This window comes from Drosophila bipectinata, chromosome 3R (assembly GCF_030179905.1).
Source record: "Drosophila bipectinata strain 14024-0381.07 chromosome 3R, DbipHiC1v2, whole genome shotgun sequence".
In the NCBI taxonomy this organism is placed as follows: Eukaryota; Metazoa; Arthropoda; class Insecta; order Diptera; family Drosophilidae; genus Drosophila; species Drosophila bipectinata.
Window position 1 is genome coordinate 6,731,625 of NC_091739.1, and position 15,588 is coordinate 6,747,212.

The window sequence follows — 15,588 nt, forward strand, 5'->3', positions numbered from 1 at the left end:
TATCTATCATAAAGGATAAGTAAATCGATTTTAGGATTCCATAAAGGATGACCCATTGGTTAAAAACTGAAAATCTCATAAGTCCTGGCTAGTTTTATCTTCTTAATATAAGCTCCGTCTCCATGCAACGTTTACTTGTTGTTCATATAGGTAAATAATTTTTCTAAGCTTGTAGGACTATTTATTATTTTAACAATAAACAAACAACATTCCAATTCATCCTTTTTGGTTATCCCTTTTCATATGCACGTTTATGTTTGCATTGTTTATATTATTTTAGGTAAAACATTTTAAAAGGCAATAGAAACGGGTTTAAAGCTTAGCTCGCAGCCTATGTGTCGTATACACAATGTGCTTGCCACATTTCGAAGACAAGCTGATAACAGTTTAGCACAAGTTAATTGCCACAAGCAAACAATCGAGCTGCCAAGTCAGCAGGGGAGAAGGCGTGCTCCGCTGGAGGGGACCGGTAGGGGGGATGGCCGCAATCGCATATCCATGTATTAACACATTGGGGATCAGGTGATGGACGGCGGCCATGATGTTGACATGTGTAAGTAAACTGGAGCGCACAAATCGATGGCCAACAGAACAGCAGGGACAGGGGCGTTGGCAGGAAATGGAGGAACACTCTAAGACGCAGGCCCTGGCCACTCGACACATGCCACCACGGGCAACAGCAACAAAATCCAGAAGCATCGAACAGCAACAGCTCATTAGATTAATGACGTTGGTAATGGATTAGCGAGCAACGAAGGCGACACCAAACGGACACTGCCCGGTGGAGTACAGACGGCACTGGACAGCCGACAAGCGACAAACTACAAACGACAGGCGACTTTGTCGTCGGCGTCACTTTGTCTAAGCTGGCATCCAAACAGCAGCCCGTAATTAGTGCCATAGGTCCCATTGAGGATCATGGAAAGGGGAAACCAACCGATGCCAACTAGGCAACAAACGCCATAAAGTGGCACAGAAAAAAACAGCATGCATAAAGAAAAGATGACATTTCCTTTCTTTACTTTGGTTTCGAAATTATAACGTAATTTTCAATCAAATAACAACTTGGAAATATTTTTATATAGTGTTATTAATTAAATTTTAATATTAAAGCACAATACACTTTAATTTCAAAGCAATTATTAAAATTCAATTTGATTAATTGAAAATTTTGCTTCCTCTCGAACGTCAATCAAATACAATTTTTTCATTTATATTAAGCGACTTCCTTTAAATGGACATCTGACAGGCATTTATCTGAAATGTCCAGTCAATATAATATAGTCTTCCATAAGGTCTAGAGTCTTAAGCTAAAATTTAAATGAATTAGTACCGTCCGAACCTTCCCAGAGTGTAGAAAAAGAACTTGAAATTAATATGAACATTTTAAAAAGTATTACTATACTTTTTCTGCTTTGTTCACTATCACAAGGAAGTGAAAATAATCAGCTGAAATTTCTTAACAAGCTTATCCGCTTAATGCAAAATGAGGATGAGATTCATAATTTAATAACATTTCAACACAGTCGCAACCGAAACTGCACTCTTCAAAACTGGAACCCCCGAAGAATTCCAATTTTACGATCAAATGAACTGGGATTCATTGAGACGCGATTGAAGTTTGGCAGACTTGCTTTAGCCTTGGTCTGTATAGACAAAGATTTCGACCTGGAAATCTTATCAGCAGTGGGAAAATCTTTCAACTTAATGCGGCAGGAACGAGTTATTCTGTGGTTGCAACAAAAGCCATCAAAGGAATTTTTTGAAGAACTAAGCGGTAAAGCGGAAGATTTAAAATTCGCAAGAGTGCTTGTACTAGAAATGGATGATAGTCGCGATGGGCTGGGATGCTTATATCGGATGAACCCATATCCCACACCGTCCTTTACTCCAATAAACTTCAGTTTTTCGACTTTCAAAGAGACCTTCTTCAAAAACAAAGTGGAAAATTTTCAAGGAAGAAAGGCTATTGCACAAATTGATCATGAAAGTGCTATATCAATGAAAATTAGTTATCGATTGTATCAAAAAGGAAGCGGAATAATCAATTCGTTTGCCAAACATCACAACTTAAGCCTCAAAGTCATAAAAGGAAATGGCTCAAATAATTTTGACTTTCTGCTAAATAACTACAAGTTTATCAAAAAAGAAGCGTATGCCAATATGATCGACTTCGCTAATCCATACTTTTCGACCTCGTTGATAATTGTTGTTCCTTGTGAAAGCGGGCTGAGTATAATAAATGTCTACGAAAAATTGGATATTAGAACCTGGTTTGCCTACCTTCTGTGTGTGTATTGGTCCTTTGTGGTGGCGGAGACCTTCATCATCTGGGCGAACCTTCGCATGTCCGGAGATCGTCGCCTACCAAGCATTAATGAACTATTAAACCTTCGAGCAATCCAAGGTATTTTGGGTCTCTCCTTTCGGGTCAACAACCGGGCCAGCTTTTCTCTCCGGCAACTCTTTTTGGCCATCAGCATTTTCGGAATGATCTTCAGCAGCTTTTTTAGTTCCAAACTGAGTGCCATGCTAACAAAACCTTTCCACCAGGCTCAGGTGAAAAATTTTGACGATTTGCAGCAAAGTGGATTGACAATTTTAGCGAACAAGGATCAGTATCACTATCTTAAAAATGAGTTGGACCGCGAGATCACTGCAAAGTTTATTTCAAATGTGAAACAGATGGGTTACTACGAGCGCATGCAATTACTTTTATCATTAAATAATAGTTATGCTTATACAATATACGGATCAAGGTGGCCATCTATCGAAGCGATGCAAAAGTTAATTGGGCGCAAGGTGTTGTGTTCATCGGAAGATCTTACTGTATTCAACAACATTCCAAGGACACATGAACATCAACCCAACTCGATTTTTAAAAAGTCGCTTTCCTTCTATCAAATGTTCTTTTACGAGATGGGTCTAACGTCTAATCATCTAAATGATTTATTTCGCATTTTAAGACAAGAATTAAATATGACCCTCAATAAGAGAATTCACGATCTGGCTGTTCCTTTGACCATTGAGAATTTACACTGGGTATGGTGCTTGCTGATGTTGGGATACCTCATTGCATTAATAGCATTTCTTGGAGAGATCTATGTTTACAACAAAAACGTTAAGAAGTCACGATTTAGACAGAGGCACAAAATCATAGTGGTATAGATTGCTACTAAATATTTTTAATCAATCAAAAAATTTTGTACACAAAAATTTTATAATCTTGCACAATCTAATATTATAATCATACAATTCAATGTCAAAAGCTATGCAAAACTATTTGTATCTTAATCTGCTTCTTTAAATACAAATTTCGAATTAAAAAAAAATGTAAACCGATTAACATTTTAATATTTTTTAGGACAATCACACACCAAATACTCTTCCTTCGAGCTGACAGACATCTTATTCACTGACCAATTTGCCATGACAATGTTCTGTTTTAATATCAATAATAACTTAAGCATCTTTTGAGTTCTGTTCCCCTTTGCGACAATGTGAACTGCATTTCAATTAGGCCGCATCTGCCGGTTCTTCGACCAGAGAAACCTTAACAGTTAAATGCGAAAATACAATTGTGTGTAACGGCGCGTTTGCGTGGCTTAATGCTCTGCTTTTGCTTGTTTTTAAGGCTAATTTGAATAAATGCCAAAAGGGAGAATTCAGAAAAAAGCAATACCTGAAATGTGGTTACCCTAGCAGAGAAAAATAAAAGAAACCAAAAACTTTTAGTTCAACTTTAGCTTTTAATAAACAATTATTATAGTAATATTTAAAATAAAATTGTTAATATGATTTCGTATTTTCTAATCAAGTGTATTTACCCTTATAAAGGGTATTCAAAATTACGAAAATAAAACATTTGTAACTTAGTTTTTGCCCCACTTCTTTGGCAACGAGATTTGCATGCTGAACAGGCCATAATAACAACAATACGAGTAAGCTTTGACATCCTCTCATATTTTGGCCAGAATTTATGCCCAACAGGCAATGAGAACTTAAGTGATTTTGGTTGTAAGCTAATTGAGAGTTTTGGCAACTGGCAGCTAAAAGTCAGATTGTCCAAATCATTGCAGACTTAAAAAGTGCAAAATTAATACCAATTCGAAATTTTAAGTTGAATATTTTAAAGCCTCTTTTTTCTTAAAAATGTACTCTTATATTGCAAAAAGAATTTTATTTAAAGTGAATTTTATCTGGGATTGATCCCAATACCTTTATTTCCCATTTCTTCATGTGCACACTTGCTGCCACACTCCCACACCTGAGAAACCAGCCAATCTGTCAGTCACTTCAATTGAAGCCGGCATATGGAACGCGTGCCAGTGCTTCAAACCCGATTCTAAGGCTCGGCCAAAAGGCTTAGCCGCACTCCGTACGTTGCAAGTCTTGACAGGCCAATTGAAATGCAGCTCACGTAACGTTTTTTTTTTAATCGACGCTAGTTTTTTGTTGCTCCCGCTGTCATATTTTAGTGCTGCGAACTGCTCCTGTCCGCTGTTGAATGTCCACCGTCCGGTAACTCCTGTCCGCCGACTACTGGCGTTTCGCATTCAAAATGTCATGTTGTCAATCGCCTGGACAACTGTCTGCTGCACAAGTGCCGCTTATGTGCGGTCTGTAGATGAGCATAAATTACGAATGCCAAGGAGTGCGAAGTGGAAGCAGCGGGGGCGCCTTCATTAAATGTGCAACAGTTTTTTACCCATTCATTTACAGGGGGCACACACCGCATACACCAATACAGGACAAGAGCTGGACGAGCCACGGCGACGACATCGAGTTATTTGTAGCAGGATGTAGGTCGGGATCGACCTTGAGAATCGGAATTAAACTGAAATCGAAAGCGGTGTCAACGACGCTGGGTGTGTCTGCCTCCATACTAGATAAAAGATAATGATTACATGAAAAAGAAGCCTACATTCAATTATTCAATTGATGGCTATCTCCTGAATTAAATCATTCAGAAATATTTAACTGGGATATTGTTTTGTTTAACATTTATTATTGTTTATTTTTTGTTTTAACAGCTTCTATATCAATATTTAACTAACGGTTTGGAAGTTTATTCAACGTTAAATAATATTTTTCTTCAAAAAAAGCTGTGAAGCAAATAAAAATAGCCATTTAAAGTTCATTGGCCACAAAAGAGCTATTTATTTTGTTTGCGAAAAAATTGTTTTGTTTTTTTAAAATTCGCATACACTTAACACTTTTAATAAATTCTCTATACAAAAGACATTTACAACTTTTGAAATATCAACAAATCACCATTTCTTTAACAAGAAATGAAAAAAAGAAAATAATTTTTGCTGATAATAAAATAGAATTTAATAGCAGCAAAACAAATTAAATTTGTCTTTTCAAAAAAAGTGTATATATAAGTTCGGCTTTTAAAATCCAAGTATCAGTCCTGATTTTAATTTATTTATATAACCGTTTATTTATAGTTTTTTTCGTAGTTTCACCTTTTAAAACCATGCTCGTGAGAAAAGAAAACAGTTTCAGAAGACCAAAGCATACTTGGCAGATCGCTGACACCTAGTCCCCTGGGATATCTATTTAAATTTATCTAACCCCGATCCCACCTAGACAGAACTTTCCCGCCAACCAAAAAAAACCGAGAGATAAACTTGCCAAATTTTACGCACGTTTAACAAACCAACATGAAAATGAAACCTGATACCCAAAACCCGAAAAAAACCCCAAAAATTGGCCATAAAAGTTGTGTTATTGCCCATGTACACACATCTTCTGCCAAGAATTCTCACATATAAATTGCTCGAAATTAAGCGAGCCCGAAAAGGGGTGAACTGGCGCAAATAAAATCAAAAGCAAGAAAAAAACGCCAAATGCGAAAGTAAATGAATGCACGTCGCGTCGTATGTGAACGCACCCCGTTCTGGACTTTCTCTTTTCAAAAGCGTGTAAATAACATTTTTATTATATTTATAACATTTATGTAAAGTTCCCGGACGAGCACCCACCGCCCTGCCACGCCTCCTTTGCGTGTATGCTTGTGGGGGCGACACCAAAGCAGGTGTGACACTTTTTTATTATTTCAGTTTCGGTTTTTTTTTCTTTTTGTGCGCTCGCGTTTTACTGACCCACTTATCACGCGGTGCGGCATCAGAATGAAGTGGCAGTGGTGCTGCCAAGGTTTCCTCCTGGCAACAACAACTCTCACCCTGGGCCGACAGAGAGGGGGCGACCGCCGGCGAAAGAGATAGGCTGATATTACATATACGTCATATAAAGAGCAAAAGCAACTGTGCAAATATTTTTATGCGAAACGCTCTGGTGGAACAATGGCCAGAGACAGTGGGCCCATTAACAAGCTACCAGCGAGCAGGAAACATATAGCCCCACGCTGTAACAGGGAGTAAGGCACATAGTGGGAGAGAGAGTGAAAGAACAAAAGAAGGGAGCCCACATTTCGTAGGCCATGAAATTGTCAGCGAATGTGAAATTTTAAATAAAATGATGAATTTATGGGTGTCGCTGCCGTCAAACGTGCGAGAATTTCAAAAAGCAAATCAACGGGCTTTGGAACGCGTTCGGTTGCCAGGCGTGCATCTTACAGATACTTTACTTCACTACCCGCTCTCGTGCATTGTACCAGAAGGGACAACGCAAAAAAAAACAAGTGGAAGTCATCCATTGAAAGGCAAACAAACAAATTTGCCGAAAAAATATATTCGCGAATGTTCTTCTTCAACATTGACTTAACCCAGATTTCAAGAGGAAGAAGGGGATTGCATTTACTGTTAGCCGAGAACCTAAAGACATAAGAAGGCTATATGCAAATACGGATAAAATGTATATCCACCATCCGTCCGGGAACACAAACACATGCAAATCAGATCAAATCGCTGGCTTGGTGGCCAAAAGGGACGGATTACACAACTCGGTGTCAATATGACTTAACGATGGATTCCGCCACAAAAACAACTTTGGCTCTTTTCGCCACCGTCTTTCATCCTTCAACCGCTGACCAACGAGATTGTGATTACTGCTCTGGTAATGACGATCTGCTTGTGTAGCCGCTGTGCCAACAATAATAAAGCATCCAGTCACAGTCCAGCTTCCCAGCCCCAACTTGCCACTGGCCCTTTCCCCATGAAATGATAATTTTATCAGCACTGAATTCAAATTGATTCTGCGGATTCAGCTCGGTTCCAATTAGATTTCTTGCTGGCAAAATTAATTATTCGTGCACATTTCAATTAAAGCTGGAGGGGGAACTGCGCTGGCTACTTAGCAATTAGAAGGTCACTCTTACTCCCAAACACAATTAACTTGATTTTTTTCCCGGCCCCGTAAATCAACTTAAATTGTTATGGCTTTTAATATCAAGTATACGCAGGGTATGAAGTACCAAATGAAAATGTAAACACAAGAACATCAATACTAAAAGAAAATTTTTAGGAAATCTTTTGAAACATAAAATAAATAAAAACTTCCATGACGCCTGTTTAGTTAAGTACTAATACCTTCATTATTTTCAGTGTAGAGATTTTAGATATCTCGGCATTTGCATGACGACAGCAAGCACCAATGACGACGACGACGATGACTCGGACGCTCTGCAAGATTTATTAGCGCATTTGACTTGATTTAGCTTGTTTATGTTTTTGCTGGGCAAAACTTATGGCCAAGCATTATGGCCACAAAATGGACATCGAAGTTGTAGCACCCTGGCTACCTGGTGACTGCCACACCAGGTTGCGTGTGCAGAGGTGTTTGCTGCAACACCAGAGATGAGAGCCAACCGAGCGGAACCTCCGTTTGCCTGATGTGCATCATAAATTATTTTGATGTGCGTTTTAGTTGTTCCCAGCTCCTGCGACTCCTAGTTCTCACACAGTGCTGTCAAGTCTTGGAAAAGAAAGCTAAATTAAGTATACGTAGCTAGCAATATTAAGTAAACGTAGACAACTAGAGCCCTTTAAAAACTGCCAAATGATCACCACAGCTGGTGTTCATGTTGCTGAAAAATCTGATTGGTGCATAGCTGGGAAAGCTCAGGTGGGTGGTTGTGGGGCAGGTGTTAAATGTCTTGTGCAAAGTGCTCGACATAAATCGACGACAGATGTGTGCGTGTGTGTGGGTGGTTGGGTGCCTCATGAGATGCGACTTTAAAATGACAATGACTCATTTAAATGATCGGCATTTGTTGGTGCCCTCGACCCCAAAAAAAAAAACAAATGTCCTTTGAATAATGTCCAGCCCGTACTTTGATTTGATTTTCTTCAAGCCTCCATGAAAGGAACAAGCAAACAAATTAATGAGCATTCGGTGTCAAAAGAGATAACACAATGGCAACCAAAAGTGTCCCCTGTCCGTGGCAGACACAACAAACTAATCCTTTCGTCTTGCATAAAACCATTAAGGTCACCTCATGTCGGGAGCCGTTGCTTTTGCTTTTGTTTTTCTTGTTGTCGTTGCTGCTAATGTTCGTGTCTTGTAGGTTGTCAGTGGCGAAAACAAAAACTCGAGCGAGTGCAGCGTCATTCATCACAAACAAAACAAAACTTGAGTCTGAAAATGGGAAGTTGGAGGTTGCACTGTAGGAAATTTGTAAGAAAAGGAACAGTTACTGGATGTAATATACTTAGAAATTTTTGATGTTTTAAGATTTAAGGTTCAAAAAGTTATAAGAAGGGGTTGAACATTAATTAAAGACCTAATATATTTTGAATAGAAAACCTTTTAAAACTATAGAACTTACTTTTCCAACTGTCGAACTATGGAGGAAATCTTTTTATTTATTCAATTTTATAAAATATTATTTTTGTCAAGTAATATTCTTAAAAACAGAGATAAATGTTTATTTTAAATGTCTGCGATAGATTGTTGATTGCGTTTTTCCCAAAGTGTGAGGATAAACCAGGACAACGCTCGTTCCTGCACTTAAATGTCGAGCAACGAACCCAGAGACAAAAACGGGCCCAACTTACCACTCAGACCCCCCTATCGCCCTATCGCTCCTGGCTCCTGGCAGGTCCTTTGTTTTTGCCACATCCGCATCCTCCGTGCCACGCCCACTGCCATACTTCGACGCCCCCTTCCGCACCGTCCGTCGGTAGCGGCTACGGCAGCGCAGCTCACTTAAGCTGTCTCATGCATTTCGTTTGGCCGCACACACAAACACAAAAACATTTTGTTCCTCTGCCCCGGCAAAACTGTTAAAAAATTAAAATGCTGCTTAACAACTTTGCCGCATGATAAATGAGCGCAAATACACCAAAAGGTGCTTTTCCACCGCTCCACACCCTCCGTGACAACTCCCCTCCCTGGTCTTATTGTTTATGATCCTTTGTGCGGGCGTCGTCCAGTTAACAAACAAACAAAAAAATATATATATATAACCACAAAAGCTGGGTTAGCAGAAAGGGCAACAGGATGGGGGGATATAGCGGCATATTTAAGACCAAGGTGTCATCGTAATTACCGAAAATGAGCAACAGAACCCATGAATCGCTGGATGTGTGTGCGTTTGGTATGCAAATTGATTTTAATAATAAACTGTATGCATAATTTGAGATAAAATTTCGTAAGAAATTCGCATCCAACAGTACAAGTGTTGACTGAGGCCAAGTGGGGGCCAATCCAAGGAAATATCAAAGTTATTTGTTTTATTTTTTTACAGTTAAAGGACATTTCAATACAAATTTTAGCATATTTGAATGCATAAAATATTTTTAATATTTTAACGGATAAATCAGAACAATATTTTTATTTTTTTTAAAGTTTGAGTTTAAAGTTTGAGCATCCTTGATATAATCCAAGATTATATTTACTATAGAAAATTCATGAATATCATTCTTTATACTAACACAAATTGAATTAAACTTTCACATTATAAACAAATTAAAGCCTATGATAAACTTTTGTTTGTATCTCTGGTCGATTTTGTATCTTGTCGCAGTCCAACGCTGTGATGTATCTCGAAAAAGCACATTAAAATAACAAGCAAACAACTTTTAATTAATTTAAAATTAACCGCCCCACAAAATGAAACAACAAACAAACTCTCCGATGCCCGTAGTCCGCAGTCCTCAACCCTGATGCTGATGTGATTGCGGCTCATTAACATTAAGCCGGGGAAAAAAAAACGTGTGGGAAGGATACGGGGCTCGGCCATCATTTACACGCGTATATAACTAATGATAATGGCTCACTTAATATGCCAGCCGGGAACGGTCGACAGTATTTGCACAAAAAATATTCAAAAGGGACTCTCAGGATCCTGGAAATTATTACGAAATATTAAAGGAATACACCCATACACACACTGGGGAACCGCACAACAAAAACAAAAAACAACACTTCTTCCATTATTGCGAAAAGGATAATGAGTAATGAAAACAGCCACAGAACTGGAAATATAAATGACAACATTATTAAAAAATCAGAATTCACAAAAAGACATTACAGCTCATAGCTGTCGCGTGTTCGTTGAATGCAAAATAGAAGTCTCAATGTAACTTTTAATACTCTTCAAGCTTAAAAATACTTAATCTTAAATTTCCATTTTTTATTCTTTATTAAAAAAAAATTAATATATATTTTTTACTTTCTAACTCAATAAACAAGGACAATAGTTAAAGTATAATAACTTGCCTAATAAAAATAAAAGGATATAAAAACCAACTAAATTAAAAATCTGCTAATAATGCTCATGCATAAATGAAAAAAAATGTAACTACAATCATGAAAAAATACAACTCATTATAATCCAATTCGGTGACTCTTGTTAATTCACCTGAAAAATAATAATAATAAAATAAATGTTGACCAAGCTCAGTCCCATATCACGTACACATGTGAAAAGGGCAACACTGCGTATGTGCGATGGGTTAAGGAACATTTTTAAATTAGGAACTCACGCATTATCGCAGAACAGCGAGTGTGGTTTTAGGGCAAGGACCACAATCTGTAACCACATATACGAATTTAGCCTAATTAATAAGCCAGACGGTCGGTGTCAGCGGGCCAAACATTGTATTAGCCATTTTGCTTCCGTGTCTGCACGAAATGTGTCATAATTTCTATTTATGGTCGAGTGGACAGCCTCGCCACATCGCGTTTTAATATGATTTAATTTAATAAATTGCAAACAAGTCCTCGGTGAGCATTTGAAAAATTGTTATGACAAGGCTAAAGACACGCGAAGCGAGAGAAAAAAACCAAAAAAACCAATGAGATGAGGACATTTTAAAGTGAAAAGGCTAATTAAGTAATAATTTGCACGCAATAGGGATGAGGATAAAAAGGATATACTAAATTATTAGGGTTAGGCTACGGGGCTATGAGGTTATGGTAATACCCTAAGGCAATTAACCTTTGGCACAAGTTTCAGGCTTCAATAAATAAATTGCCTACATGTGTTAATTATTATAAAGTAAGCAAACAAATAAAAAAATAGGCGTCACCCAAGAAATGATATGACATCGCAAAATCCATTGGTTTATGGTGCAGAAACCATAACAATGTTTATTATTGCAAATTACAAACGTTAAGGCATAAAAATGTATCGTAAATACAACACTCAAGATATTATTTTTAAATGCCACTCCAGCGAGACTCACTGACCAAAACAGAAATGCTGAGATGCTCGAATCAACAGACATAAGAATTTCCATTTTATGATAAGACCACAATTTTATTACACACACAACCGGTAACCAAAATCCAAGAAATAGGAAAAAATATATGTATAAGAGCCTGGCAACCAGGCAGCCAGTTAGCCACCTTGCAACTGACAACAGACAAAAGCCGCTTTGACAGCCATTTACAGGCATTTCAGATGCACTCAAGTCACTTGTAAGATATTTTGATATGCTAACCATAGATAAGGCTCGTAAAATCGAGCTTTAAGCGCGCACCAGACTGCCCAGGCTGGGCAGGCGCCGTAAAATACAAAATAATGAAATCAAAAAATGCCAGCAAATGAAAACTTAATGATTTCATCTAATTATAGCCGGCTGGGCACTGGCGATGCAACTGGCGAAAACCATGGGGCGGCCATAAGGGGCGTGCCAGCTAATTTAGTTAGGCGTCCGCAGTGCGGAAATGCCACAAACACTCGCGCTAGCACCCGGCGCTCGTCGACACTTTGCAACCCAGTCCCCAGGAGTCGACAGGCTGTGGCATCAGCTAACTATGACAATCTATGACATCTGCTGACGTTCCATCTGCCTCTGGGTTCTGTTTTGCTACTGCTTTGCTTTTGCCATTGCTCTTCCTTTCGGTTTGGTTTTGGCTCTGAGCAGGAAAGGAGCAGGAAGGCTGCAGGACTGGGTTCGGCGGTCGCAGTGGGACTGTCTAAATTTAGATACAAATGCTTCAGCAGACTGCGCCTTTTATGGGCTTTGATCTTGAACCAAACACTGTCTCAGAGTTGTGTTACACTTAAAAAAAAAATAGCTTCTTTCAAGAAATTTGATTTGATCTTAAATATATTTATACAACACCCTAAAGTGAAATTGTTATGCAGTTTTATTCTTGTAAGATTCTTGTAATGTCTTTTCAGCTTTTAGCCAATACTTTTGTTTCTAGTGTGGAACAAACTCAGTTTAAGTTTCAGTTTGAAGTCTTGGCCAACGCTAATTGTCCTTTGGCATTCCTTCTTTACATCATCATCGCCATCAGGAGGGTTCTGCAGATTTCGCTGGCTGCATCCACAATAACAGCAACGTTTATAATTGGTGTTTTAGAGTCTTTTGTGTCTATATTTAGATTTCTACCTGAGCAAACGCCTTGATTATGTTGCTAAAATTACAGTAATTTTCGCTAAGTAGACACTGTGTTTGATTCCACTGATAAGTGATGGCCAGCAGCCCTCGTGAAACTTTACAACCATATTTACTTTTACCTATGAACCCAATTAATTATGAAGCAAAAGTAAAAGCAAAAGTAAACATATCGCTCACAGCCCATCACAGCGATTTAAATGCAAATTTCATTCTGCATAAATTAATCAGAGGAAGAAAGAGCTGTTGGGGTGAACGAAAGGTAAGCGAGCCAAATGAAGCAATCACCTGCTGAGACAAAAGAAATTAGCATGAATGCGTCATAATATTTGATGCTTATTAATATTGCCATAAAGGAAAAAAGAACCAGCACCGATGTTCCACCCATATTTCGGTTCGTTGCTCATGTGAAAAGCAATCTATGCAAATTGTATCAAAGGCATCCATTTCACCCTCCACTCTTGCGTGCGACCCTATCATAGCCTGGTCATCGGACTGGCTTCTTAGAAGCTGTCAGCTGGCGAATTGATTAACATCCAATGAGAAGCGACGACAGCCAAACAAGCCATTCTCCCTAACTCTGATTTTAAAGCTCGCGAATTAGCCAAACATTTAGGCAGGGGTTAGAGAGCGATTTAAATATTGCCTAGTTGGGCAGGCCAAATGATTTCGATCTCAAATAAATTTCTAAACTGACTATTGACTTCTCTCTTCAAAGTTTAAAAAATAAAATAACTAGGCTAGCACCAAATGCTGACCAAATGTATGCTTTTAACTTAAATTTGAAACTTCCTTTTATGACTTTTATTAGCAGATCTTTTCTTTGTGATCATTTTATTCCCTAAAATTCCCAGTTGAAAACAATATCTTGGCCAAAAGTGGGATAGCATAAAAACAAAAACATTGGGAGTCTTTTTAATTACAAGAGCAACCGGTTTGTACCGTTCCTGAACTGCTCAAGTTCAGCCGCCGAGAGCGCGAAATATTTGTGGCTAAATCAATCAGCAAACTGGTAGCGCATGCTCAATTGTATCTGGTAGATACGCTCCCCCGAAAAAATAGCCACAGGCGTCGGCATGGCTGAACAAGTAACCGGCATAAGCAATTTTTCTCGGTCACTGGCACAGAATTTTTTGACAGGGTGTGGGTACTACAAAACAACTTCACACAAAATATAATAATACAAGAAAACAATTCGGGGAGAAACAAAAAAAATAAACAATTACGGCACCAATGAGGAGGGGAATAAAGCGGCACGTCTGCGACAAGTTTATAAAAATTCAGATGTTGTCCCTGTTTGGGCTTCTTGGACTGGATTTACTTTTAATGGCCTGCCTTGACCGTATCCCCAGTGGTATCACCCTTGTCACTTTTACCACCAAACCCCCATAAATATAGTCTGGTAAGTCTGTGCCATTTCATTTCGATTTTTTCTTGGTTCGGATTCGCTTGTTTTTGTTTTTTTGTGCCATTTCTCAGTGACAATTAATTGGGAAAGAACTTTCTATTAGCCGGTCTGAACGTCATCATCTGGCTTCTCATCAACATGCATTTAAGGCGTCAGGCGGTGAAAGTACTGATATGGAATTATATATAGTCGAATATCCGTCTGTGTGGGCCCTTCTGAAATATTCGCATATTCGAGTGCTTAGTTCCAGATAAGCAATATGTTTTTTCTGTTTTTTTTTTGGGGGGGGGGGGGGGGGGGTTTCTCAAGTGATTTCAGGGAAGTAAAACATTAAAATTTACTTAACTGTATCTAGAAGGTTGCCGGTGGCTGCCGTGGCTGATTGTGTTGTTGTTATGTCAGACAGGCATTCTTTTGATTTAATTTTATTTGCTTTTTGGAGATGACTGGCCTGGCCCGGCCTGGCCCGGAGAGATGTCGAGAAAGCCGCTTTTGATGCGTCATTGTCAGCTGTGCTGTGCGGCCTTTTGCCAGACTAAGAAGTGTTCTCTTCTTAGAAATCATTCGCTTATTTGTACTTTTTTATTATATTTTATTCACCACCGCTGAGCAGAAGACTTTAAACAAGAAAGTTTATAGGCTGGCCCAAATTGGGTTACCAAATTTTGGAGGGTTTTGTTGTCTTTCCCTGTATGGTATGAATAATACAAAATAAGCAGATGAATATTCATGATGAATACATTCTATAAAAAGTATTTTAAAGTAGCTCCTTGATCCACCCCCAACGAAAGAAAAACAAAAGAGCCCCAAACATATTTCTATGGAAAAATTAGCCCCAAATCTTTCTAACTAATATTCATAAAAAATAATAACAAAGCTCATCTGCCGAGCTTCCCTCAGTTGAGGTAGCATTTTCAATTTTCAACGAGCCAAATTGGAAAATCAGTGGCGGCAAACAAGGCTAACCGACCTCAACACCACCGAGGCGTGGAAATATTGAAAATGCTCGTATTATGATAATTTAATGCGCGTGATTATTGAAAATCATAATAATATTTTTATGGCTGGCACATTTGTGGGGGGACTTAGCACCAGGCTCAACAAGATGCGATTCGATGCGTTATGATACGACATGATATGATGCCTCTGGGCAGTCGGTGGCGGTGGGAAAGATGTTGCTGATGTCGTTGTCGCATTATTATTGTTATTACCAAGACACATTCTTTTTATCAGCGCCAGGAAAGTGCCAATAATTCGAAGCAATTTATTATTTTAGCATTTGTATATCAAGCAAAAAACACACACACTCGCCGTCTTGGCTATTTACGAATGCAAATCACGTGCGCGCATAAACTGCCAGAAACGAAGAAAAAAAACCGTCAGCAACAGCAAGTTCAAGTTGTCCGCCTGCTGGCGCCA